Source organism: Equus przewalskii, chromosome 2 (genome assembly GCF_037783145.1).
Source record: "Equus przewalskii isolate Varuska chromosome 2, EquPr2, whole genome shotgun sequence".
In the NCBI taxonomy this organism is placed as follows: Eukaryota; Metazoa; Chordata; class Mammalia; order Perissodactyla; family Equidae; genus Equus; species Equus przewalskii.
In genome coordinates this window covers 63,111,341-63,135,782 of record NC_091832.1, presented here as the reverse complement: position 1 = coordinate 63,135,782, position 24,442 = coordinate 63,111,341, and the positions used below count along the sequence as shown (strand labels likewise).

The 24,442-nt window shown below is 37.6% G+C and overlaps 1 protein-coding gene and 1 long non-coding RNA gene across 2 annotated transcripts in view; one reads left to right on the top strand and one right to left on the bottom strand.

Annotated features, from left to right (window-relative positions):
• The window catches only part of GALNTL6 (polypeptide N-acetylgalactosaminyltransferase like 6), a 1,099,146-nt gene that overhangs the window by 811,686 nt on the left and 263,018 nt on the right, over positions 1 to 24,442 (top strand). The gene's annotated exons all lie outside the window — the stretch shown is intronic.
• LOC139081644 (uncharacterized) overlaps positions 1 to 24,442 on the bottom strand; it is a 121,019-nt gene that overhangs the window by 17,656 nt on the left and 78,921 nt on the right. Inside the window, exon 6 of the long non-coding RNA XR_011536800.1 lies at positions 6,124 to 6,271. This is a non-coding gene — a long non-coding RNA (uncharacterized lncRNA). The remainder of the gene's footprint in view (positions 1 to 6,123; positions 6,272 to 24,442) is intronic.

Genomic DNA, 24,442 nt, shown 5'->3' with positions numbered 1-24,442 from the left:
TTTATTACACTGACTAGAATCTTACACCGACTGGGATATGAGAATGTTAAAAGCAATAAAGCAGGGAAAGTAGATATCTTTCGTTTATCTTGAATTTTAGAAAGAATGCTGCTTACAATTTTCCATTTAGAATAATGTTTGTAAACATTACCAGGTTAAAAATTGGTTTCTATTACAAGCTTACGTTTTATCATGCATGAGTGTTGAATTTGATTGCATACTTCTACTTTGATTGAGGTGATCATATAATTTTTAGTCTTTTAATCAATGTGGTGATTGAAGATGGTAGCATTTGCAAAATTAATCCATACTTACATTCATGGGAGAAACTCAATTTGGTCGTGATATTTTATCTTTTTATACCCTTTTAGATTTGTATTGTAAATATTTTGTGTAAGTAACTTACATCTATTTTAAAGACTAAAATAGATTTTTAATATTTTTATCTCACCTCTATCTGGCTTTGATATTAAAATTAAATCAGTCTTTTACAATGAATTGGGAATGGTGAACCATGAGATTCTAATGATTCAATCTATGAAAATGTGGTAGAACTCACTCATAAAATCACCAAGGATGGATGTTTTGTTCAGAGAATGTGTTTTCAAACTGGTATAGGACTATTAAGACTCTATTGCTTCTTAGAGCCAGTTTTGAAAAAGTATTCTTTCTCTAAGAATAATCTAAATTATTCTGTCCACTTCATGAAAGTGGATGTCTCTCTCTCTCTCTCTCTTTCTCTCTCTCTGTTTCTCTCTCTCTCCTCCCTTACCAATCTCACCTAAGGTTTGTATATTTTCTTAGTCATTTAGAAACCAGCTCCTGGCACTCTTGATCTGGTCTGTTTTCTTTCCTTATTATTTTTTATTTCATCTCTATTTTCTCTAATTATTATTCATCTACTCTTACCTACTTCCTTTTTTAGTTTAGTTTTATTTCATTTAAAAGCTTAAAGTTGGACATTTATCTCATTGATATTCAGCTTTTGTCCTTTTCTAATATAATCATTTCAAACATTGAATTTTTGCTGAAGCTCCACTTTTGCTGATCCCAGAAGGTTTTTATGCAATGTTTTCATTTTCTTTAGTTCTAAGTATCTTTAAAATTTGCATTATGATTTCTTCCTTGACCCATGACTTACTTTAAAATGCACTTTTTCATTTCTAAATATATGACGATTTATTGATTGATTTATAATAACTTTTAACTTAGTTACTCTGAGGTCAGAGAATATGGTACATATGACCCTATTCTTTCAAATTGGTTAAACCTTGATTTATGGACTAGGAGAGTAACTGTTTTGTAATTAAGAAGATGTGAATTCTCTATTTGTCCAACAAATATAAAAAAATCAAATATACAAAAATAAGTTCTATGTTGATACGTTAGATGAAACTTGACAGCTGTGCTGCTCAAAACTTCCATATATTTGTTCACTTTATTTCTCTGCTTTATTCATCAGTACCTGATAAGATCGTATCGAAATTTCTCTCTAAGATAGTGTCATTGAAAATTTCTCCCTATACATTTATCAAATATTTCTCTTTTTATATTTTTGAGCCTATTTCATTAGATATACTTACAATTTTTATATCCTCATGGTAAGCTGAAACTGTTATCATTAGTCGGTAACTGCCTTTGTCTTAGACTGTGATTAACAGCAATACAGAGATAGCAGCACATTTTTATGGGGGTGAGAGGTATATCTGACTGATATATCTTTTTGTAACCTTTATTTTCAATTTTTCTGTGCTTACGGTTTAGGTGTATGTCCTATAGGCAGCATCTGGCCAATTTTTAGATCTGATCTTACAATTTCTGCACTTTAAATGGCAAGTTTAGTCCATTTTAGCTTATTGTGATTACCGATGCATTTAAACTTGTCCCTTCCGTCTGATCTCTTTGTTCCTTTTCTCCTACTTAGTCTATATTTATTTTCTCTTTTTGAAGCATTTTAGGTTGTTTGATTGTATGTCTTTTTCTATTCTTTCTCCCTGTTGTTTTAAATTTACACAATTTATTTTTGTTCCTTTAGTGATTATCCATGAAACGCTAACACTATATTTAAGTGAATAATATCTAAATTAAACAATTTTGACCCCTCTCTCAAGGAAAATAAAATCTTAAGACAACTTTAGCTTAACTCATTCTTCAATTTACATATTGTTATAGTCCAATATTTCAGTTCTATCCTTTCTTAATTCACACTATTCATTATTTCATAGAGACGTTTTTTGTTTGGATTTACATTTTATGTGTGCCATATTGTGTTGTTTACCATTTTTCCACGCATAGCAAAGCATCTTTCTTGGCTCATTTTTCTACTTTATAAAGTGTGCTATTTAGAGCAGGTCTGAAGGCGATATATTCCGTCAGGGTTGTTTTCTTCTTTATTCTTTGCTCCATAAAATTTCTTAATCCTCATCCTTGAAATGTTGTTTTGCTAGACACAAATTCTAGTGTGACATTTATTTTCACTCAATATTTTAAAGATGTTATTCCACCATCTTCTGGCTTCTGAGGTTGCTGTTGAGAAGATCTTTCATTCTAATCGTCTTTTGTTTTTACTTTTGCTTGTGATTTGTTATTTCTCTCTGGCTATTTTAAAATCTTTTTGGCTTTGGCATTCTGCAGTTTCACTACCATGTGTCCAGACCTGGATTTCTTCTTATTTATTCTCTTTGAAATGCTCATTCTCCCCAGATCTGGAGCACATGATTTTCTTGGAGTATCACAGTCATTACCTTTTAAAATATGTTTTCTTTCCTTCGTTTCAATTATTTTCGTTTAGACTTCAAATTACATGTAGGTTATACTTTCTCATTTTATCCTCCATGTATTTCAATCTTTCTTTAATAATTTCCATCTCCTTATCTCCCATTGCAGCATTACAGATAAATTCTTCAGGTATTTCTTCCTGTTCACTAATTCTCTTTCAACAGTGTCTATCATGTCTTTCTACCTAAGTATTAAATTTTTGCTGTCAGCAACTGTATTTCTCACTTCTTAATGTTCTGCTTTTCAAAAACTCTGTCTTTGCATTCCTAAAGTTTCTTGTTGTATATTCATCTGTTTAATTGTATTCTTTATTTCTATGAGCATTTAATACAGAGCTACTTAACATTTACTACCTAAACATTTCAACATCTGTACATCTGCAGTGTATAAAATAGTTGCTTTGTGTGTGGTGTGAGTTTAGTGCTTAACCTATGGGAATCCAGTGGGCTAAACTGGAGGAAGATTTCCTCCAAAGAGAGTTTCATTCTATTTCTGCTAGTAGCCAGGGAGCAATCCATCTCCAGACCACTTCTGATATCCTAGAAGGTCTAGCGTCAGAGAGGGAAGTCTCAGATTCGGTTCCTATCTCATTACTGTTTCAAGTTTTGGTATCCCTGTAATGCTGCTGTTAAGACTCCTTCCTCTAGACAATTCCACCATCTCACTGTGTGAAGTTACAGGCCAGCTCCCTGCCATACGAGCTTTCTGCTCTCCTCTCCCCAATGTTCGGGATCCAACTCCCTACATCTGTGGACTAGGTTCCACGCTGTCCCCACCCTAGCTTAAGGCCACTCCAGGCCTACCATGTCTTTATGTTTGATGGTTTGTTTCTTTGTTTGAGGTTTGGTTTCTGGAGTTCCTTCTATCTTTCAGAAGCAGTTCTGGTTCAAAGAGTGCAGCCATTTGGGGCTTAGCTGCTGTTGAGCCAGAAAATCACTCAGAGATCTTACTGTTGACAATGGCAGTGGGACCAGGGTTAGCATTGGATATTAATTTATTACATTTCTAGTTAAACAAGAGGCATATAAATTATCTCCTAATATGTGAGATACATTGATTCATTTAGTCAGTAAATATTTATTAAGCACCTCCAATGTGCTAGATACTGTTGTATATCCTTGAGATAAATCAGTAAACAAAACAAAGATCTCTGCCCTCACAGAGCTTGCATTCTATTAGGGGAATAGGGTAGAATTATTATCATAAATAATAATCATAATAAATACATTGTATAGTATCAGACAATAAGTTACTAGGGCTTAAAAAATTAGAAAAGATAAAGGAGGTGTAGAGGTTAACAATGGCTTCAACTTTAAATAGAGTGGGCCTCATTGATAGGGTAAGAAATGAGTAGACACTTGAAGGAGATAAGAGGTGGGTATTCTGTGAAAAGCATTACAAACAGAAGGACCTGTTAGTGCAAAGGCACTAAGGTTGGAAGATGCCTGATATATGCTCAGGAGAGCAAAGGGGTCAGAGTGGTTGGTGTAGAGTGAGCAAGGAGGAAGAGGAGTGAGAGATGAGGCAGGAGGTGTAATTGGGGACCAGATCCTGGAAAGTTTCATAGTGCTCTTACTCTGATTGAAATGATGAGTCATTGCAGGGCTCTGAGTAGAGATGTTGAGCTCTTACATTGAAGATAATAAAGTGACAAGAAGCAGTAAGACCTGTTATAAAGGCTATTGCAATAATCTTGGCAAGAGATAGTGAAGCTGGGTGATATCTGTGGAAATGATAAGAAGTGGTCTGATTCTGGATATATTTTGAGGGTCATATTATTATTTGTTGCTGTGCTAACAAATTATCTGAAAACTTAGGGGCTGGAAACAACTAACATTTATTTTCTCACAGTTTCTGAGGGTCACGAATCTTGGAGCAGCTTGATGGTTCTGTCTCAGGGTCTCTCACAAGGTTGCCATCAAGGGGTGGGCAGGAGCTGTGGTCATCTTCAGGCCAACTTCTGAATTCACACTCAGCTGTTGACAGGCCTCAAAAGATCCCCTTCCAAGCTCATCGAATGCTGATCCTTTTTATTTTTTACTTTCAACATTTCATTTATTTCAGAATTGATTTTACTGCAGCCAAAACAGTGGAATTAACTGTAGATAATAACCTATTGTATATATACAGAGGACTTTATTCAGGACTATTGCAATAGGGAGAGATACTGGGCTCAACTCCAAATACAGCAAAGACAGCCGGGCATCTACAGCCAGTAAGTGGAGTGAGGGGGTTAATGGATGGAAAATTACTAGGAGAGGGCATCAAGGGTAGGGGGATTCTTGCCAAACCTTCTTAACCAGAGTGATCAGATATCAAGGGTGGGGAGATGCTCAATAAACTAAATTAGAATTTTTGCTACAACTTGGCTGTTGCAGGCTCAGCAAGGATGGGGGCTGAGGTTAAGGCCTTGTTGAGAAGAGGACTCAGAAGAACCTGACTGAAGCTTGGTCAAGAAGAGAATCTTTGTCACTGGGCTTGTACTTGATAAATATAATTCTTCCCACCATAAAAAAGGTAGCTTCCAACAGAAGTGTTTATAATGTTCATGATCTAGGTAATAGCTGGACATTTCCCTACCAATGTATGAGCAATGACTCTGTACAGTGTGGGGTTAAGAGTAGTAACCCCCTGAAACCAAACATCTGGGTTCAAATTCTGGTTCTGCCGTGTATCAGCTGAAAGACCTTGGAGAATAACTTAACCTCACTCTGCCTCAGGTTCCCTGTCTTCCAAATGGGAAGAGTAGTAATACCCACCCATACGGGGATTCTGAGAATAACTGAGTAAATATATGTCAAGGACCTGGAGCAGTGTCCACTACATAGTGAGCCCTATGGGGTCTTAGCCATTATATTTTTTAAACTTTGGGTCAATTTCCTTACTCAACCTTTAAACTTCCTTTAAACTTTTGGTCAAAATTCCTTCACTGGTTTCAATGAAAACATGTAACTCTGAGCAAATCATAATTGTATAGCTTCTACTGAACAGCACAAAGTAGGTGACATTCCTCTGGAAACCCTTTGACTTTTCTTTCTTCCAGCCAGTGCTCTTTCAAACTCTTTACCTCTTTATACTGCAGAAAAATTTAGGGACCATATTTTGTTACTGAGTATGCCTTAGGGATCTTGCCTTCTACTGTAAGTGGATTTTTAAGGCATTTTTTCTGGGGAAAAAAAATGCAGAGCTCTTCTGAAAGGCATTCTTTTGAATATAATTTTTCCTATCTTCTTCAGTTGGCTTCTATTATTCAGGTCCATTACTCCTTCATTTTATCTTTTATGCTTAGTGTTTTCATGCCCACACACATGGTCTTCTGTATTGGTCAAAAGAGGTGATGGATACCTGCAGTCTTCTCTCCTCTCCTTCTTGGCTCCTCTTCCCACCTCACATTCATGCCGCAGAGCCCCAGGCCTGCCCGGGCTCAGAAATTCTCTGACTCCCTTGATCAAGCAAGAGTGGACGCACACAGTCCTTGGGTACACAACCAATGCTGAAAAGGGAAAGATGACAAAGAACATGAAGTGAGTCAAGAAGAACTCACACAACTCAATGCCTTTTAGCCAGTCAAAAAGCCTGCTGCACATCCTCTAGTTCAGACAGCTGCTTTCCAAGACAGGGCTTCATTCTCATCAGCTGGATTGCCTGTGATCTTTTAATAAACGCACAACAAAGGGACCTGTAGGAGAAACAGCTGAGGCTATGCTCAGTCTGGGGATAAAACAAGCAATTCAGAGACTCCAGGCGAGTGAGCTTTGTTTTTGATGTGTTTATTCTTTGAAATGCCTGTGCTGTCAGCAAGCAGGGCCCTCAGCCCAGACTGCCCTGCTCCCAGCATGGAGAAAGGCCCTCCCTCCATGGGGCAGAGCCCCAATGGGTATTTAAGATGAGTCAGTGATGATTTTATACAATGCCATTGGATGATGGCAAAATAAAATCAGGACAAATTATGGGGTTAAATGTTAAAAAAGAAATGAGATAATAGGAGAATTAGGGGGAAAAACTGAGAAAGTCAACCGAGAAATCACAAAGGAGCAGATTGATAGATTTGACATACACAATTTAAGGAGGGGAAAAAAATTGATATTGACCAAAAGTGATTGCACCACTTATGTCAAGAAAAGCACTAATATTCTTGTTATTATAGGGGCTTTCATATTTAAATAAAAAATGACAAGCATCAAGTGATAAAGGAAAAGCTGGCAATTCACAAAAGAAAATTTTAAATGACTAATAAACATATGAAAAGCGTTATACTTCAGTAATAATTAAAGAGTGTAAATTACTATAATAGATACATTATAACCCATAAATTTGGTTACAAACGCTTTCCTAAGATAATTTCTATTGTTGGCAGGGCGTGAGGGAAAGGAGCACTCTAATTCTCTGTCGGGAGTGAAAATTAGAGTAACATTTTTGGAAGGCGATTTCGCAAAATGTAACAACCGTCTCAAAAATGTTCTTATATTCTGATTTGTGTCTATTCATGTATCATGAGGAAATCAGAAATGTGTTTGAAAAATAAGCATACAGATTTTCATGAGTTTTATTTATAGTAGTAAAAAGTTGCAAACTACCAAATGTCCAGGAAAGAGGAAGTGAAAATACAATATGTCTTGTATCTGATGAGATACCATGAAGATATTATAAATCATGTTGTCGTCAACAGTGAAACAGTATTTGACACAAAAAAGTAAAATAAAATATCTCTAGAGTGGATGTGGAAGCTTCAAGCTATTTTAACTTGATAAGTTAAAATTATCCAACTACCTCCTTTTGCTTTGATTCTAAACTTATAAAATCTGAGTTGAATTTGTTGGGTTGTGTATGTTTTTTGTAATTTGCTTCTAGGGAAAGAATGCTTTCAATCTGGAACATTGGATTGGTATTGGACCCATTTGATATATATTTTTTTGATGAAAATTATTAAATTGATAATTTTTGTAAAATAAAATTTTTTCCAAAACGTATTCATTGATATGAGGAAATCTGTAATTTTCTCATACTAATACTACAAGAAAAAGCAAGATTAAAATCTATATTTACAGTGCAATCCCAACTATGTTAAATATTTATTCAACAACCATTGAATGTTCAACAAATACTTATTAAGTTCACATTATATGCCAGGCATCCTTACAGGTACAGGGGATGCAGCTTCCTGGGAGACAGACTGAAATGTCTGCCCTCATTGAGCTTGCAGTCTAGAGAGAGAGAAACTCTCACTAGTAAACAAATGTATAGAATAGGAGTATGTCAAATTTTGGTTAAGTGCTATAGGACAAATAAGTCAAGGAGGAAAAATAGGGTGCACGTGGTAAGAGGAATGTGATTAAATTTTAAAATGGATAATCAGAAAATGTTTACACAATATTTGATCAAAGACCTAATGGTTGTATGGTTGTGAGAGAGTGTCCCCAGGGCAAGGGAGAGCCTGGTTGTATCTATGTTTTTTTTCCTCTTTTTTTTCCCCTCTGTGTAAAAACATTTATTTGTACTAATGTTCAGGATACAGGAACTAAAGAAAGAAAGAAAAAGGCACCTCAGCTCCAAAGCAACAGGGAATTAGGGCCCACCCATGGCCAAGGGGAAGGCCACTCCAGGGAGTCCTGGCATGGACTGTCCCACCCCACTACTTAATGTCAGTGTCATCAAGCAGAAAACTGAGGAATCAGGAAGATCTTACCAGCTGCTAGCAAGCGTGCAAAGGAAGAAAGATGTCTATGTGGCTTCCCAGTGACCCGGGAGCCAGGATACACAGAGCAGGAAGCAGAGGCTCCCAATTCAGTTAAGGGCAGGAGTTGAATGCCCAGGTCTGGGAAGAACAAAAAAGGGATTTTGGAGGTAGGCTTTTTTCATCAAGTTGAAAAAGCAGGCACATTGAGCCAGCCCTGGTGGCATAGTGGTTAAGTTTGGTGCACTCCACTTTGGCACCCTGGACTCAGTTCCCAGGTATGGACCTACACCATTCATCTGTCAGTGGCCATGCTGTGGTGGCAGCTCACATACAAAAAGAGGAAGATTTGCAGCAGATGTTAGCTCAGGGTGAATCTTCCTCAGCAAAAAATAAAAAATAGGCACATTAACCAACATCCGTGTGGCCCGCAAGCTGCCGGCCTGGTGTAGTCTAGGGGATAGCATTCCAGGCAGAGGGAACAGCATGTACAAATGCCTTAGTGAGAGTTTTCTGATGGGTTCCATATACAGCCTGGAGGCCATAAACAGCACGGTGGCTAAAGCTGAATGAATGAGGGGAGAGGAGTGTGTTCAGATCCTTTAGGGCCCTGGAGCTCTTTGAAAGGAATTTTCCTTTTACTCTGGATGAGATGGAGGGCCCTTAAAAGATTCTGAGTGAGTTGTGGCACTAACTCAGTGGGCTTGCATTTTAAAGAGATTCCTCTGGCTTCTGAGCTGAATACAGAATAAAGAGAGGCAAAATTGGATGTATGCGAGAAAAAAGGATAGGGTGCAAGTATGCTTCCAAGGGTTTAGACCTGAACCACAGGAACAATGGAGTTTCCACTTCCCAAGGAGGAGCAGGTTTGGAAGAGAATTTATTTTGAACACGTTAGTGTCCAAATTTGGGCATGATTATTAGATTTCTGAGTGGATATGTTGAGTAGGTAGTTGAATATACAGTATGCAGTTGGACATACAGTATGAGCTGGAGATTGATGTGCTACCAATGTATAAACGGTATTTAAGGCCATGATCCTGGATGAATTCATTGGAGAACGAGCGGAGAAGATAGGAGTCAAAGACTGAGCCCTTGGGCAGTCCTATGTGTAGAGATCAGCTTGAGGAGGGGGACGCAAAGCAGCAAGGGAAGCAGAAGGACAACCAGAGCGAGTGATGTCCCAGAAGGCAGGAGAAGAGAGAGTTTCAAGAGGAGAAAGAGATCAACCCTCCCAAGTAAGATGAGGCCCAGGGCCAACTGTTAGGTTTAACAATCAGTATTTTTCCATGAAAGGGTCTGTGTAGGTGTGTAGGGATGGGTGCGTGGATGTCTGGGTGGGTGTGTAATTAAAAGTATATAAAGCAAAATCCTAACAGTGGTTGGATATTTATTATTTGCACTGTAAGTAAAACAAAAACAAAATAATTTATGAATGGAAGTATTATAAGCTGTCTTCAAAAGCTAAGTAGATTTGATAATTAATGCCAGATTAGTGATTTTTCCATTCTTTCCAACTACACATCTTGAACACCACTTTACTTATGAAGAAGAAAAAACTTTAGTGGAAAGAGTAAAGCTTCTAGTGGTGGCTGAAGAAATGCGCTCCTTTTCTCCATCTTTCCTTCGTAAAATATCTCCACTTAGAAGTAAATTGTAAAACAAGTTAACATGTAAGATTTATCTCACATAACTTCTGTGTCTGCTCCATCAGTAAAAGAGGATTCACGCAGGGATTAAGTTAGTCACAATATATATAGCTTTCAGAACAGGACCTGGAACCATGTAAGGATTGCATAAGTGTCACCAACACTGTTGTTTGTTAAAAAGTTGTAAACAGCAAAAGTTTGAAAGAGAAAGTACTGAAGAAAAATGCTAAGAACATTGATTTTAAATCTGAACATATCTGAGTGTGAATCCCAATTCTGTCACTTCCTGACACCAAGACCCAGAGCACATCATATAACCCCTGACTCAGTTTCTCTATCTATAAAATGACTGTAAACACCTGTTTGACCAGTGTTGGGATCTTTAGAACAGGCAACACACCCGTATCTTGGGATGTATAAATAGCCCCCTTGTCTTTATTTACTAGAATTTATATTTGAAAACTTCTTAACTTACGATATTCCTGCATTCCAGTTACAGCTTTCCTCTCCCTTAGGTAACTCTACAAGAAATTTAATGTTGTTATGTCCTGTTTTAGTCAGAGTTCTCCAGGAAAACAGAACCAGTAGGATGTATGTATACATAGAGAGAGAAAGACTTATTTTAAGGAATTGGCTTGCACAATTATGGAGGCTGGCACTTTTAAAATCTGCAGGGAAGGTTGGCAGGCTGGAGACTCAGGGAAGAGCTGACGCCGCAGTTCAGGTCTGAAGGCTGTCTGCTGGCAGAATTCCCTCTTGCTGGGGGAGATCCGGCTTTCATTCTATTCATGCCTTCAGCTGATTGGATGAGGCCCACCCACATTATGGAGGGTAATCTGCGTTACTCAAAGTCCACCAATTTAAATGCTAATCTCATCCAAAAGACACCCTCACAGAAACATCCAGAATAACATCTAACCACATATCTGAGTGCTGTGACCCAGCCAAGTTGACACATAAGCTTAACCATCACATCTCCTTTTTATAGGAAAGTAATATGGAAATATGTTCACCGAATCATAAAGTTGCCTCAAGCCAGAAACCAGCGATTCTGCCTTAGACCCATTTTCTCTAATCAGTCACCAAGGCCTGTACTTGGTCTTTTTAAATGGATCTCAAATCCATCCTTAATCTCCAAGACCATTGTCACGTGTTAGTTAAACCTGTCATCATCTCTCACTTTTACTAATGCAATAGTGTCGGCTTTTTAAACTGCAGATCTCTTTCCAGTTAGACTCAAGTCTGAGTACTGAGAGCTGTTCTGGAAGACAAACTGAGGGACAGAGACCGTGTGTTGTTAAAATCACCCTACCTCTCTTGCTGTGTCTTTCCATCTTCATCCTGCCATCTTCCTTTTGCTGTCGCAGTTCTCTTATTTAGATCAAGCGTGCATGCTTCCTCTACCTCTTCACTCAGCCCCCCAGAGAAAAAGGCTCTGCTTGTCCTTCTCTTCCAGCTCTACATGCATGATACAATGTTTCTAAATGATTAGAGATAATCCTATCTCTCAGGGCCACCTGTATCCTCTATCATATAACTAGCCGCTGTGTAAATTTGATCTCTTTACTAAGATTCCAGGTTCCCGTAAGTCAAGGGTTCCCACAGGTTTCCCTCAGCACCTAGCTCAGGGTCAGGCACTTAAGAACTGCTGGTAATGGAAGGAATAGAGGGAGACAGAATGGCAGGAGAGAGACTAGGGGTTTTGATGCCAGATACATGCACGCACGCACACGCCTATTTGCTAATTCAGATTTGATTACTTAACTATTGGCTCTTGGGCAGGTAACATTACTGGTCTTAGCCTCATCTACAAAATAAAAATCATAATGATCATAATACCTACCTGCCAGTGTAGGGAAGGCCTTCATACAGGCAGCCACATCTGGCCATGCAGACCGAGTACGACATAGCTTCAGAGGGAGCTATTTACACAGATGGTTGACAGTGGGAACTCTGCCCATCCACTGTAGTCTCCTGCCCTTGTTTGAACAAAATAATAAATACAACGCATTTGGGCCACGCCTTCTTCATACTAGTCTCTGAATACATGTTAGTTCCTCTCCCCTCTCCTTCCTGCAACAAATGGTGTCACTTGGATATAAACGATGATAGAGGTTAATATGTAAGCTTTCAGTCAGCATACAAAAAAATGTGAACTTGGAAATCCAAAATTTTAAAATTTTAAAATCCAAATTTTAAAGACAGATAAAATACATTTTGTATTAATCTTTCTAAAAAGGCCTGGAATTTTTCATGTTGACTGTCAAAACACACTCAGTATGGGGCCAGCCCAGTGATGCAGAAGTTAAGTTCACATGTTCTGCTTTGGCAGCCCGGGGTTTGCAGGTTCAGATCCCGGGTGTGGACCTACATACCACTGGTCAAGTCATGCTGTGACAGGCATCCCACATATAAAGAAGAGGAAGATGAGCAGCAGATGTTAGCTCAGGGCTAATCTTCCTCAAAAAAAAAAAAAACACTCATTAAAGAAAAACCAGAAAGTTAATTACACAAGCAGCTGAGCAGCAGGCTATTGAACACCAGGACTGTGTTGTGGTGTGTTTCACTACACTGCACCGACATTTGTTTTTAAACAGACGTAAAATAGAGGAAGGCTGGAAATGAGGAGTGTTCTCCGTTGTGTAGGGGTCCATACTGTGTTAGCTATTCCTCTTTTCTGAGTCTGCAGCCCTTCCAGAGCTCAGGCTGGGTGCTGTCCCTTTTCCGTTTCTCAAGAGAGTAGCGCAGGCAGCCATGAGGAGGCCCCCTGAGGGGAAGGGGCGTCACCACTATGGTGCCTGATACACTTTACAACAGGCAGTGTGCTCCCTGCCACATGGCAGTGTGAAGGTTCTGGAGTAAAATCAGACTCTGCTCTATTCAAGAAGATGATCGCAACACACGTCAAGCAGTATGCAGCTCCCTGATGTCCAAAAGGCCTGAAATACTGGCTGACTCAGGTATTAATCACTATTTTATGCTGGTCTTTGAATTGCTATATTGTCCATTTCTTTTCAACCCTCGTTTCTGATCTAATAACTGTCTTAATTTGCCAAACAAGGAATAAGAAAAGGTGTTCAAATGGAAAATAGGATGGGCGAAGTGAAGTAGAGAGGATACAGAAGTGGGAAACTCAGTGCAGGACAGAATCAACTTTTTCTGAAAACAGCCTAGCCAATAGAACCACACAGATTCAATTAATTTGGTTACAATTCAGTGGTTTACAGATGGGACCCTTCAATCAATACAGAGGCCTTTTTAAATTACTGGTTTGAAATTCAGTATCAGGAAAGAAGCGAGATAGATGGGGGGAAGGAGTGGAAAGGCCTACTGACAGCAAGGAGTGAGTGTAGCCGTGCTGTCTTAAGACATGTTAAATGAAGGGTTTCCACATCAAGTATGCTAAGGTGATAAAAATCTGTGAATCAAATATAAAATTTTGTACATTTGAAGGACCTGAACACTTGGATGTGCTACAGATATTTCTGATTCTCCATAATATTCCTTTTTTCACTACTGCTAAACCTGACAACTCCAAGTCTATTTGCCCCAACAAAGGGAGAAAATTAACCAAATCCTCTAAAACAGGTCAGTAAAATCCATTAAAATCTTCTGGCCGCAGATTTATACAGAATATCGAATTATTTTAACCAAAAAAGATTTGTGGATCCACTGTTTGAAGCCAGACTTTTTATTTTATTTTATTTTTTAGGTTCCACTATGATTTAGCCTGGCTGTTTTATCAGGCAGAATTCAGAGAAGCTTGTAGGGACATTGTTCTTTATGAAGGCAGTGAGAAAAGTAATGTCAGTCTGTGTGTGTGTGTGTGTGTGTGTGTGTGTGTGTGTAGAAGAACCAATGTTAGTATGTTTCTGTGATCTCCATCTCTATGTTTCTATTAGAATGAGAAAGGCCAGCACAAAGTGTGCGGGTTCTGCAAACAGCAGACAGATACTAAACTAAGGATGAAAGGAAATAATGTCTCTGAAAGCATTGTGAGAAGTGCAAAGTACTGTCCAAATGCAAGGAAGTAACACTATTGTGTAGTTATTGCTATTACCGCTGTTATTTGTAAATAACCTGAAGAAAGCAAACACAGGGCTTTTGTATCCAGAGACCAGTTGGTCAGGAATATATTTTTCTAACATTTCAGGACATAATTAACTTCACTCTACAAAGGCTTTTTTAATGAACAGTTCTGTTTAAATACCAGGGTTTAATTCATTTGCTACTTTCTCTAATGTCAAATATAACTAAACGGTCCTGTTTGTGGCTATTGGAACCATTTTCAGTGATAGATCGGGCTCTGCTCCTGGTGTTAGGCTTCGAGCACCACTGCAGAAAAACTAAGACGAATTCCATATGGCTTTGTAAATTACTCTAAACAAAGTAAGTAAACCATGTTACTTCATAAAGTAACCATTTAATGACAAATTGAGGTAATAATACCAAATAATTCCTGGTACTTTGTACTTTATCAGTAGATTGGCACATAGATGCTTTGAATGGTACCAATAAAGAGATCACTTAGGAATTAAGAGATGTTCGAAGTGAGTGGTTCACGTGTGGGTTGATTTTGTCCCCATCCCCCACGCAACTTATGGGACATTGGCCATCTTTGAAGACAGTTTTGATTGTCACAACTAACTGGGGAAGGTGCTAGTGACATCTAGTGAGTAGAGGAGACCAGAGAGTGCTAGTAATCATCCTACACACATCCTCCACGGGACAGCCCGTACAACAAAGTAGTTTGGACTAGCTAGGCCAAAATGTCGATAGTGCCTGGGTGGAGAAGCCCTCCAGGCCAGCGCTCCTCAAAGTGTGGTTCATCGACCATGCAGTTCATGGACCAGTTGCCAGTCCCCCAAAACCAGGTCCATGGCAAGATAAGGAGCTTACACTAGAATTTAAATCAGCTATATCACGGAGCCATCAGTTGACATTTTTATACTAAGCCTTTCCTTTTTTCAAATTTTGTGTGTGTGTGTGTGTGAGGAAGATTGGCCCTGAACTAACATCTGTGCCAGTGTTCCTCCATATTACGTGGGATGCCACCACTGCATGGCTTGATGCGCCTTGCTAGATCTGCATATGGGATCCAAACCTGTGAATCCCGGGCCGCTGAAGTGGAGTGTACAAACTTAACTACTATGCCGCTGGGCCAACCTCTCCTTTTTAAAAAATTTTTTACTGAGGTATAATTGACATATAGCATGTTAGTTTCAAGTGTACAACATAATGATTAGATATTTGTATATACTGTGAAATTATCACCGTAATAAATCTAGTGACTATCTGTCACCATACAAAGTTACAAATTTTTTTTCTTGTCATGAGAACTTTTAAGATTTACACTCTTAGCAACTTTCAAATATGCAACACAATATTATTGACTATAGCCACAATGCTGTGCATTACACCCCATGATCTATTTATTTTATAACTGAAAGTTTGTACCTCTTGACCTCCTTCACTCATTTTGCCCACCTCCCAATCCCCCTCCCCTCTGGCACCTACCATCTGTTCTCTATATCTATGAGATTGATTTTGGTTTTTTGTTTATTTGATTTGTTTTTCACATTCCACGTGTAAGTGAAATCATACAATAATTGTCTTCTTCTGTCTGACGTATTTCACCTAGCATAATATCCTCAAGGTCTATCCATGTTGTGGCAAATGGCAAGATTTCATTCTTTTTTATGGCTGAGTAGTATTCCATTGTATATATATATATATATATACCACATCTTCTTTATCCAGTCATCCATTGATGACCACTTAGGTTCCTTCTGTGTCTTGGTTATTGCAACTAATGCTGCAATGAACATGGGGGTGCAAATATCTTTTTGAATTAGTGTTTTTATTTTCTTTGTATAAATACCCAGAAGCGGAATTGCTGGATCATATGTTGGTTCTATTTTTAATTTTTTGAGGAACTTCCATACTGTTTTTCATAGATGTTGCACCAATTACATTCCCACCAACAGTGCACAAGGTTTCCTTTTTCTCTACATCCTCACCAAGACTTACTATTTCTTATCTTTTCTATAATAGCCATTCTAGCAGGTGTGAGGTGATATCTCATTGTGGTTTTGATTTGCGTTTCGCTAATGATTAGTGATGTTGAGCATCTTTTCATGTGCCTGTTGGCCGTCTATATGTCTTCTTTGGAAAATGTCTATTCAAATCTTCTGCCCATTTTTTCACCAAAAGTTTTGTTTTTTGTCATTGAATTGTATGAGTTTTTCTATATTTTGGATGTTAACTCCTTATTGAATATATGAATTGCAAATATCTTGTCCCATTCAGTAGGTTGCGTTTTCATTTTGTTGATGGTCTCCTTTGCTGTGCAAAAGCTTTTTAGTTTGATACAATCAATTTGTTTATTTTTACTTTTGTTGCCCTTGCCTTTGGAGTCAGATCCAAAAGATCATCACCAACACCAATGTCAAGGAGATTACTGCCTATGTTTTCTTCTAGGAGTTTTGTGGTTTCAGGTCTTGAATTCAAGTCTGTAATCTTATTTGAATTAATTGTTGTGCATGGTGTAAGATAGTAATCTAACTTCATTATTTTGTGTGTGGCTGGCCAATTTTCCCAGCACCATTTATTGAAGAGACTGTGCTTTCCCCATTGTATATTCTTGCCTCCTTTGTCATAAATTAACTGACCATATTGCATGGATTTTTGGGGGGGTTCTTTATTCTATTCTATAGATGTATGTGTCTGCTTTTATGCCAATGTGATTCTGTTTTGATTACTATAGCTTTGTAACACAGTTTGAAATAGGGAATGTGATGCCTCCAGCTTTGTTCTTTTTTCTCAAGAATGCTGTGACTATTTAGGGTCTTTTTTGGTTCCATACAAATTTTAGGATTGTGTGCTCTAGTTTTGTGAAAAATGCCATTCAAATTTTGATAGAGATTGCACTGAATCTGTAGATTGCTTTGGGTAATATAGACATTTTAATAATATTAATTCTTCCAATCCATGAGCATGGAATATCATTCCATTTATTTGTGTCTTTTTAATTTCTTTTATCAATGTCTTATAGTTTATAGTGTACAGATTTTTCACCTCCTTGGTTAATTTATTCCTAGGTATTTTATTCTTTTTGATGAAATTGTAAATAAGATTGTTTTCTTAATTTCTCTAACAGTTCGTTGTTAGTATACAAAAATACAACACGTTATTGAATATTGATTTTGTACCCTGCAACTTTCCTGAATTTTTTTATTAGTTCTAACAGCTTTTTAGTGGCATCTTTAGGATTTCTATTTTATCTTTTTCTTGCCTAATTGCTCTGGCTAAATGCTCTGGCTCATGACTATGTTGAATAAAAGTGGCAAGAGTGGGCATCCTTGACTTGTTCCCAATCTGAGAGGAAAAGCTTTCAGCTTTTCACCATTGAGTATGATGTTAGCTGTGGTTTTTGTCACATATGACCTTTATGTTGAGGTACATTCCCTCTGTACCCACTTTGTTGAGAGTTTTTATCATAAGTGGATGTTGAATTTTGTCAAATGCCTTTTCTGCATCTGTTGAGATGATCATATGATTTTTATCCTTCATTTTGTTAATGTGGTGTATCACATTGATTGATTTGTGAATACTGAATCATCCTTGCATCCATGGAATAAATCCCACTTGATTACAGTATATAATCCTGTCAATGTATTGTTGAGTTCAATTTGCTAATATTTTGTTGAAGATTTTTGTGTCTATGTTCATCAGGGAAATTGGCCTGTAATTTTTTTCCTATGCATGTCTGGTTTTGGTATCAGAGAAACGCTGGCCTTGTAAAATGAGTTTGAAAGCATTTTCTCCTCTTCAATTTTTTGGAATAGTTTGAGAAGAATAAGTATGAAATCTTTTAATGTTTGGTAGTATTCACCAGTGAAGCTGTCTGGTCCTGGTCTTTTGTTTGTTGGGAGGTTTTTGATTACTGATTCAAACTCCTTACTACTAATTGGTTTATTCAGATTTTCTATTTCTTCATGATTCAGTCTTGGAAGATTGCATGTTTCTAGGAATTTATCCATTTCTTTTAGGTTGCCCAATTTGTTGGTGTATAATTTTTCATGGTAGTCCCTTATAATCCTTTGTATTTCTTTGATATCTGTTGTAACTTCTCTTTCATTTCTGATTTTATTTATTTGAGCCCTCTCTCTTTTTGTTTTTAGTAAGTCTAACTAAAGGCTTGTCAGTTTTGTTTACTTTTCAAAGAACCAACAGTTTCATTCATCTTTTCTATTGTCTTTTTGGTACCTATTTCATTTATTTCTGCTTGGATATTCATTATTTCCTTACTTCTACTGACTTTAGGCTTCATTTGTTCTTCTTTTTCTAATTCCTTTAGCTGTAAAGTTAAATTATTTATTTGAGATTTTTCTTATTGCTTAAGTTAGGCCTGTATTGCTTTAAACTTTTCTCTTAGAATTGTTTTTGCTGCATCCCACAGATTTTGGTATGTTGTATTTGTCTCAAGGTATTTTTTGATTTCTCCTTTGATTTCTTTGTTGACTTATTGGTTGTTCAGTAGCATGCTGTTTAATCTCACATATTCGTGATTTTTCCAGTTTTCTTCTTATACTTGATTTCCAGTTTCATACCATTGTGTTCAGAAAAGATGCTTGATATGATTTCAGTCTTAAGTGTATTGAGACTTGCTTTGTTGTCTAACATATAATCTATCCTGGAGAATGTTCCAAGCCCACTTGAGAAGAATGTACATTCTGCTTTTCCATGGAATCTTATTTGTATATCTATTAAGTAAATCTGGTCTAATGTTTCATTTAAGGTCAATGTTTCCTTGTTGATTTTCTGTGTGGATAGTCTACCTATTGATGTAAGTGGGGTATTAAAATCTCCTACTATTATTGTATTGTTCTCAATGTCTCCCTTTAGGTCTATTAATATTTGTTTTATGTATTTAGGCACTCCTATGTTGGGTGAATAAATATCATTTTGTCTTCTTGTTGGATTGACCCCTTTATCATTATGCACTGCCGTCTTCGTCTTTTATTACAGTCTTTGTTTTAAAGGCTATTTTGTCTGATATAAGCATAGCGACCCCAGTTTTCTTTTGGTTTCTATTTACATGAAACATCTTTTTCCATCCCTTCAATTTCAGTCTATGTATGTCCTTAGCTCTGAAGTGAGTCTCTTGTAGGAATCATATAGATAGGTTTTGTTTTCTTATCCATCAGCCACACTATGTCTTTTGGTTAGAGCATTTAGTCCATTTACACTTAAAGTAATCATTGATAGGTATATACTTATTGCCATTTTGTTAATTGTTTTCTGGCTGTTTTGTAGTTTCTCTGTTCCTTTCTTCTTCTCTTGTTCTTTTCCTTTGTGGTTTGATGACTTTCTTTACTGTTATGTTTAGATTCCTTTCTCATTATATTTTGTGTATCTACTATAGTTTTTTGCTTTGTGGCTACCATGAGGCTCAATATAACAGCCTATATATAATAGTCTATTATAAATTGATAGCAAATTAAGTTTCAATGCATTCTAAAACTGTACATTTTTACGTCCCTCCTTGATGTTTTATGTTTCCTATGTCACATTTTCTATTTTTTATTTTTGGTATCCCTTAACTAATTATTATAATTATAGTTATTTCTACTACTTTTGTCTTTCGACTGTCATACTATCTTTATAAGTGATTAATCAACTACCGTTACGATATATTTACCTTTACCAGTGAGATTTTCACTTTCATACATTTTCTTGTTACTAATTAGTGCCCTTTCTTTTCAGTTTAAAGAAGTCTCTTTAAAATTTCATGTAAGGTCAGTTTAGTGGTGATGAGCTCCTTTAGCTTTTACTTGTTTGGAAAGCTCTTTATCTCTCCTTCAATTCTAAATTATAACCTTGCCAGATAGAGTATTCTTGGTTGAAAGGTATTTTTTCCTTTCAGCACATTGAACATATCATGCCATTCCTTTTTGACCTGCAAAGTTTCTGCTGAGAGTTTTATGGGGTTTCCTTGTACATAATAAGTTGTTCTTCTCTTGCTGCTTTTAAGGGTCTCTGTTTATCTTTAACTTACGACATTTTAATTGTAATGTGTCTTGGTGTAGATCTCTTTTGTTTCATCTTATTTGGAACTCTATGGGCTTCCAGGATCTGGATGTCTGCTTTCTTCCCCAGGTAAGGGAAGCTTTCAGCCACTTTTTCTTCAAATAATTTTTTTTGCCTCTTTCTCTCTCTCTTCTCCTTCTTGAACCCCTATAATGCAAACGTTATTCCACTTCATATTGTTCCAGAGGTTCCTTAAGTTATCTTCATTTTTTTTTTAATCTTTTTTCTTCTGCTGCTGTTTGTGTTAGTTCCACTGCTCTGCCTTCCAGGTCACTGTTCCTTTATTCTGCTTCATCTAGTCTGCTGTTGAATGCTTCTAGTGTATTTTTCAGTTCAGCTATTGTATTTTTCATCTCCATACCTCCTGTATGGTACTTTCTTATATTTTCTATCTCTTTGTTGAAGTTCTCACTGTGTGCATCCATTCTTCTCTTGAGTTCAATGAGCATCTTTATGACCACTACTTTGAACACTTTATCAGGTAAATTGCTTATCTCTGTTTCATTAAGGTTTTTTTCTGGGGTTTGATCTTGTTTTGTCATTTTGAAGATATTCCTCTGTTTCTTCATTTTGCTTGACTCTCAGTGTTTAATTCTATGTATTAGGCAAAACAGCTACCTCTCCTAGTCCTGAAGGAGTGGTCTATGTAGGAGATGAACTTTATTGTTCAACCTTTCCCTAGCTCTTAGTTGTCTATCAAACCTTCGTGATTATCTAAGCAGACTGATTTATTCTTGATAGGTCTCAATTGTTGAGGGTGTGCCAAGACTTTTCAGTGTTCCAACGGAAAGGATTTCACTTAGCATCTAGTTTCAGACTGACTGGAAGCCAGACCCTCAGGCAGCAGCTTTTAAAGTGTGCAAATATATATAGTCCTGTGGAACTGCATTGTAAACTCTCTGACCTCCAGATCAGGCAATCTGGAGGTGTCCCCTTGGTGACAGTTGCAGAAATTGGCCCTCCAGAAAAGTGTATACGCTCCTTCCTGGGAGATACTGGCAAGCTGTAGCAAGGCCAAGGGAGAGTAAAAACATGGTGTCTCCCAGCCTGCATTCCCTGAGAGCACCTTTGTAGCCTCTCGATGTGTATTAAACTTGAAGCTTGCCTGTCAGGCCGAAAGTTCAAGACAGTAAATGGACCTTTTGCACAGGAAGACTGGGGGTGTATTTCAGTCTGTTTTCTGTGCAGTGCCCTGGGGGTGTTAGCCTGCCAAGAACTGTCTCTCTGATTGTTTCAGTTCCATGGGACCCAGAAGCACAAGCCCCCCTGGCCACCAGAGCAGGTGCTCCAAGGGTTTCCCTGTGTGTACTGTGTATGATTGCCAGCTTTAGCAGGGCTGTGGGGGAGCACAGGACTGAGGCATGACCTCTGACTTTAGACCACAGGGCTGGGGCATGACCACCTGCTTAGAGCATAGAGGCAGGGCATGCCCACCAGCACTGGCAAGATAGGAGGAGAGTTCATAAATGGTGCCCACCAGCACCTCTGTCTCAGAGATAGTCCAACAGGCTCCACACCCTTTGGCAGATGCTTTAAGATTAGCACATTAAGATCCTTCACATGTGGCCTAGGTGCTTTTGAAACTACTGCTTTTACACTGGGTCCCAGGTGAGTGAGTCTGCACGTGATCCCTTTAAAAGCAGAATTTCAGTTCCCGACAGCCCTTTGGGTCTCCTGGATGTAAGCCCCATTGGTTTTCAAAGCCAGATGTTTTGGGGGCTCATCCCTCTGGTGCAGGTTCCAAGAGTTGGGGTGCCTGATGTGGGTTGCACAAACTGCACCCCCCATACTCCTCAGGGAGAAACTCTGTATTTGTGAGATCCCTCCTCACTGTGGGTTGTCATGCTGGGAGTGGGATTTCTGACATGACAGTGTCTCTGCTTCTCCTATTCATCTGGATGTGGCCCTTTTATCCTTTGTTGTGGAGAAGCATTCAGCTAGTTTTCCAGTCTTTCTTAGAGGGGATTGTTCCATATGTAGCTGTAGATTTGGTGTGTCCATGGGAGGAGGTGAGTTCTGAATCTTTCTACACCACCATCTTGAACCCGCAGAGACTGTACTAAGACTTTCTTGATCAAGGAAACCATGTATTGATTCACATTCTGATATAAGCTCCTTATCTCCTGGATGACTGGCTCTTAGAGTAGTTTTGCTTCAGGTCAAAAGTTCCCAATAGCTCCTCTGAGTCATCTTTGCTCATTCCCATAAGCTGGCCCATGATTTTTCAGGGCTAAACAGGTCCCTGGACCCATAGCAATATCACTTTCCATGGTCCCAGAGAAGTGCTTCCCCAGCTGTAACTTTCTTTTCTGTACCACATCCAGGAACAAAGATTTCAAATAGACTTAGGCTTACCAAACCAGAAGTTACATTTTGCCTTGGCTGCTTTTCTTTCAAATAATTTTTGATTTGTACATTTTTTTAAAATGTTTGCCGTGGTTTTTGTATTTTGCAAGTGCATACATTTTATTCAATCTCACTATGGAAAAGGCAGTTTCAGAAAATTTAGTTTATTGTCTTTTAAGTCTTCCATAATTATTTTGTAAATTTTTGAATAGAATTAATGCTTTGAGTTTATCGTCTACTTTTTCATATGCTATATATTTTCATATATTAAAAAGGTGCCTGATAAATACCTGCTGATATAACTTATTACAAAACCATGGCTTTAACGAAGTAGCAAATGCAAAATTTTGTGGCTGCTTCCATATATTAATATTTTTAGTAATTAAATCCCTGGGTCTTAGCACAAATGATATTTTACCAGCATTAAACATTAATGACCCATTATGTGAAAATATATCCCTAAGCTACAAGAAATTCAATCTTATTTTTCACTAGCCAAAATAAAAAGCCTTGTCCAAAACACTTTATAATTTTAAACCATCTTCTGAAATAGTCCAATAACACTAACATCAGATTTATACCAATAAAATGCAACATGCTAGAAAGAGCTTGCCACATAAATATTCTAGTTAATTGTGGCACCATGAGGAAAGCTCTATTTACTCCACGTGACTTAATTTGACCCTCATTAAATTGGACCAAAGGCCATTTCCTAGAGAAATGAACACATCAGATGTTCAATGTGCTAGAGCCAATCCATATGAGCTACAGCATATATTGGTCAAAATGAATACTAGAAAGTTATAGAGAATCAATAAAGATGTCAGATGAGCACCAATTGATGGGTTGCTGGGAGAAAAAAAAAAGAAATTCTTATTTTAGAGTTTATGCACATTTGGAACTCCCAAGTGAATAAAATACAATAGACCAGATTACTACTAAAACAATACCACCACCATTGCATAACATACATGGACACAACCCACAGATAGTGGAATCGAATATATGAAGCCTTGGAATGTAAAGGGTTTCTAAGCCCTGAATAGAACCAATGCCATAAATCTATTTACTTACTAAATGATATCCTTCTGACTTGAAAAATTAATACATTTTCCAAAAAGTCTTAATGGATCCCCAAGAATATACCTAAAATCAGACAAGCCCTAGAGAGTCTAAAGAACAAATAAATCACAGTAACATCTCCTCTAGAGCCTAGGCAGATCTGTCTCTATGTGTGTACACATGCTTCTCATTTTTTGTTCCAACAATTGACTTACCAATTCCTAATAAGAAGTGAATGTCATCAGTTGCTGAGTTGCATAAGCTTTTAAATTTATACAACCATTATTTCAAGATCACAAACGTAAAGAGCATCACTGGAGTGTGATATTAAGAATGTTTAAGGCCAGCCCCATGGCATAGTGGGTAAGTTTGGCATGCTTCACTTCGGCGGCCCAGGTTCACAGGTTCGAATCCCAGGCACAGTCCTACACCACTTGTTAGCCATGCTGTGGCGGTGTCCCACATATAAAATAGAGGAAGACTGGCACAGATCTTAGCTCAGGGCTAATTTTCCTCAAGCAAAATAGAGGAATTTTAGCAACAGATGTTAGCTTAAGGAAAATCTTCCTCAGCAAAAAAATGTTTACATCCACTAAAAACTAACGTGATGATAGAATGACTTGTTTTATATAGATCTATTCAAATTTTGGTTGGTAAGAAAGATTATAACCTGTTAACAACTGAATAACAGCAGCTCTATTGTGCAGATACTTAAAGACAATCTACTTCTCCACCATGATTATTCATGACTTAAAGAAAAGTAAAGTTGTAAGCTTTTTTGCTAAATTTACATGTGACTACTTTCTATATTGTTATACCATAATTGCACAATGAAACAAGC